The sequence below is a fragment of the Engraulis encrasicolus genome, chromosome 14 (genome assembly GCF_034702125.1).
Source record: "Engraulis encrasicolus isolate BLACKSEA-1 chromosome 14, IST_EnEncr_1.0, whole genome shotgun sequence".
Classification (NCBI taxonomy): Eukaryota; Metazoa; Chordata; class Actinopteri; order Clupeiformes; family Engraulidae; genus Engraulis; species Engraulis encrasicolus.
The window spans coordinates 35,533,927-35,538,926 of NC_085870.1; positions in this window are offsets into that span (position 1 = coordinate 35,533,927).

Consider the following 5,000-nt stretch of genomic DNA (forward strand, 5'->3'; position numbering starts at 1 on the left):
AGAGAGAGAGAGAGAGAGAGAGAGAGAGAGAGAGAGAGAAGGGGGGGGGGAGATGGAACAAACAGTGAAACGGAGGAGGAGAGAAACAGAGGAAGTGGAGAGGGCACACACAGGGAAGCAGAGAAGCAGATCAAAAGAGAGGCAGTGGAAAGTCGCACACAGTCGTAGAGGGAGACACACATGCTGGCAGAGCCGCTGACAGCTTTGGACGGGCCCGGGACACACTCATCTGAAAGGGCCCACCTATCAATTCAATATACAGTAAACAATGCAATCAATTCAACCCCCCCCCCCCCTTTTTTTTGCCTGACAACTGACCCCTTTGCTCCCGTCCCCCACCCCTCCATGCATGCTGGCACATACAAACATATTCATGTTACTCACACTCAAACCTAAATGCAATTTTTATCATGAGTGTGTATTTGTCTTTTTGTGTGTGAGTGTGCGTTTATGTGCGTGTGCTTGTGTATGCCTACGTACAACAAACCAGACTGATCATTGAGACCCTTTGGGTTGGCCTCAGCTTATACTGTACGTACTGGTGTATTTATTTACCCGGGGGCTTAAATGGAAGCTTAACAACAATTCTCCTCATATTACAAACTGACTCCTAATACTTCCATGCACTTCATTTCATTTGTGTCATTACAGCAAGTTTTCATAATGCAAACGAAATCCCTTCTGCGAAAGCCTCTAAGGTAGGTGTGTTTTGATTGGATTTGACCAGCCAAAGGCTCTCTCTGTGTGGAGAAATCTGTATCAATGTCCAAACGGCTGGTTCAATAATGCCTTTGTGTTCTCATATGCTGTGTATGGATTGATACAGTATGCTGGCAGACAGTTTCTTATTGCCCTAAGCTCCACGCACTCTCTGGGAGTCAGAATGAGGGCTGCCTTAAAGTGGTGGAATAAGGCTGCAACTAAGATGCTTGTGAACACACCAAGCTACACACTACAATACGACTGTCAAACACACCGAAATAAGCACTACAATACAACTGCTCAAACCCAGACACACGCATCCTGACTTTTCCATTTCATTTCACTTAGCTGAATCGCTTATCCAAAGCGACCTACAGCTATTAGGCACAGGGTATTGGTTACAGTTCCTGGAACAATGTGGTGTTTGGTGCCTTGCTCAAGGGCCCTTCAGCCATGGATAGAGGTGTAGGGAGACGTAATGGTGGGATTTCAACCTGCAAACCCTCTGAACTTAAGTCCACCTCCCTAACCAGTAGGCCAAGGCTGCCCCCACACAGGCCCCCATACACACAGGTTCACATTCATACACGCATAGAAAATTAACTTAGACATTTAATGACTTTAAAACTTAATGCACAGATGCACGGGGACACACACCAGTAAACTTCCCCTTTCCATCCCCTCTCCATTAAAGACAGTGCAATGCACACTGACACACACGTGCACACATGCACACATGCACACATGCACACATGCATACACGCAAGCACACACGCACGCACGTGCATGTGAATTTGCAGAGTGGAGAGGACGAGAGGAGAGCAGAGGTAAGCCTGTTACAACCAGGCAAGCAAGCTAGGCAATTGCCGAGGGTCCCCAGCTGAAATGGGGCCCTGTGGTAATGACTGGTTATATTTGTATTCATTGACAACTGTGTGAGTGAGGCAATACCTCCCTTCAATGACAAAATGGGAAATAATAGGCCTACTGCTATTACAGGACAAAAGGGGACCCCAAGATCCCTTTTTGCCTAGGGCCCCCAAACACCTCAAAGTGGCCCTCAGCACAGCAGAGCAGAAGAGAGAAGAGGAGAGGAGAGGAGGGGAGAGGAGAGGAGGGGAGAGGAGAGGAGAGGAGAGGAGAGGAGAGGAGAGAAGAGGAGAGGAGAGGAGAGCATAACAGAGAGGAGAGGAGACCAGCGGAAAGGAGTGGAGAGCAGGACAGAACAGAGGAGAGGAGAGAGCAGAGCAGAAGAGAGGAGAGGAGATCAACTCTGGGCTCCTGGCTCGGTGCTCCACTCTGGCTCTCAGGGACTCCTAATCCCATCGTCACACCACCTGAGGAGAGAGGCCACACCACAGGGGGTCCGCTGCGGAGAGAGAGAGAGAGAGAGAGAGAGAGAGAGAGAGAGAGAGAGAGAGAGAGAGAGAGAGAGAACGGAGGAGCGGATAAAGTACAGGAGAGGGAAAAAAGAGAGAGAGGAAAGAACTCTACACTGTTGAGCGGAGTAATGGAGTGGAGGATTGGAGAGAAGGAAGCACAGGGAAGGAGGGATGGAGGAAAAGACACAAGGGGATTTAGAGAGCGAGGGGGAGAGAGAAGACATACAGTAGGGGCATAGAGAATGAAAACGACACAGTATGATAAAAAAAGAAAGTTAAAAAAAAAAAAAATGAAAACGACACAGTATGCGAAAGAAGAGAGTTGGAGAGAAGAGGATAAAGGAGGCATGGTAGAGAGGCAGAAGGAAGGATGGAGAAGACGGGAGAGAGGGAGGGAGGGAGATGTAGAATGAAAAAGTGCACCGTGGGCGGTCCTGTTATGGAGGGGAAGATAGCTGGCTCACCTGTCCTCTGATCCCAACTGAGCGCGCTCCCCAAAGCCCCGCAGGAGCAAGTCCCCTCCTCCCCAGTCACAAACACAAGCCCAAGATGATGGAAGACTCACTTTTACTTTCTACATTACACATAGCACTATCGCTTTCCAACTGCCATCCTCTCCTCTTCTCTCACTCTGTTTTTCTTCCCCTCTATCTATCTCTCTCTCTCTCTCTCTCTCTCTCTCTCTCTCTCTCTCTCTCTCTCTCTCTCTCTCACACACACACACACACACACACACACACACACACACACACACACACACACACACACACACACACACACACACACACACACACACACACACACTCTCTCTCTCTCTCTCTCCATCCTCTGTTGTTTTGATGTATTTTTTGTTATGTTACAGCTATCCGGCTTGCATCACATCTCTCTTGTTCTTGGTTGCCATTACTCTCTCAGTGCTTCTTCTCCTCCTCCTCCTCCTCCTCCTCCTCCTCATGTGCATCCCTCCCTGTCACCATCACACTTTTATCCCATTTGTCTCTTGTGCCTCTCTATTTCTCTCTGTTCTTACTTTATTTCTCTTTCGCTCTCTCGCTCTTTCCCTCTCTCTGTCTTTCTCTCCCTGAAGCACACACACAGACACAAATGCATAGCTAGCTACACGCACACGCATGCACGCGCACACACACACATGCACGCACAGGCGCACAGAGGGAGAGAGAGAGAGAGAGAGAGAGAGAGAGAGAGAGAGAGAGAGAGAGAGAGAGAGAGAGAGAGAGAGAGAGAGAGAGAAAGAGTAGAGCTGCACCTCTTTATAGTGCCTTGTTACCTGTCACACACACACACACACACACACACACACACACACACACACAAACACACACACACACACACGCACGCACGCACGCACACACACACACACACACACACACACACACACACACACACACACACACACACACACACACACACACACACACACACACACACACACACACACTGGCACACATCCCTCTGAAGCTTTGCTTATCCCTCTTGCCTGTGTGTAGAGTCTCTTTCATTCTCATCTGAGATCATCTCAGTTTCCTCCTGGGCTCCCAGGCTCACTTTACAGCACCGCACCAGACTGCCACACAACACTTTTACTTTTACCACATGAGTGCAAGCACGAGAGAGAGAGAGAGAGAGAGAGAGAGAGAGAGAGAGAGAGAGAGAGAGAGAGAGAGAGAGAGAGAGAGAGAGAGAGAGAGAGAGAGAGAGAGAGAGAGAGATACTCACATGAGACACTTTCACATACAGTACAATAGCGCACTAGTAAGATACAGCTGCATTTACCGGCCTTGGCCAGTAGGTGCCAGTATGTTGTCAATTCGCTGCTGGAAAAGTGACTCTCCAACCTTGCCATCCTCACACCACATCACATCACATCACAGCTGCTCTTCAGCTGTTGGGTTTTATCTAACCCTGTAAGTAAAGACATTTGCTGCAACAAATGTTCATTTGACATTCAAACTGAGCTGAAAAAAATAACATATGGCAGCTAATCTCAGATTTAGGCCTGATACATTATGGGAAAAGAGCATATTTATTAGTATAAAAACACTTCTGTTCTGATAGAATCAGTTATGAAAACCATACTACCATGTATGCAGAATGCATTATGTTATGTTTTGTTTTGTGATTTCTTTAAAACATGCAAAGGTTTTAGCCTTTGCCATATGCCTTATGCCATATTCCTGGAACGGAAATAACGCTCTTGATCTTAAAGGCCAGGTCTTTACACTTGATGGACTGGAAATTAATATTTAAGGTGTTTAATGTAATCTCAATTCTCAGAACCACATGTAATATTGATGTACAGTTACACAGTTCATGACACATCCACATAACCTGCAAAAACACCCACTTGGTGCACAATAGGAGACATTGTTCATACTGAACGCAGTCAGTGAAAGGGGACATTTATCAATAATTCAAATGAAATTAAATCAAATGCCTCACCTATCGTCATTGAAGGGTACACCGAGATACATTACAGTCTCCTCGTCTTCCTCAATATTGACACCATCTCATACAGTACACCGGCCATATTGACCTTTACCTGTCCTGCTTTCTGACAAAATAATATTCTACCACTGACTCCCACACAGTCAGTCGGAAATATGTATTTTCATTTTAAAGGAGATAACATTGAAGGTAATATGAAGAAAACATCAATAAAGCCAGAGATGGCATTGATCAGATGTATACTGTACATACGTAGGACAGCTCCAGCTGCATATGTTGTTGTTGTTCTTTTCTTTCTTTTATTCTTATTCCTCTTCTTTCGTTTTTTCTTCTTCTTCTTCTTCCATGACTGAAAGACCTGATTTTTTTAATGTGTTTCAAGTAGCATTGTGCAGACGCAGGCAGGCAGGCAGGCAGGCAGGCAGGGTTTTCATTCTGACATGAAACAGG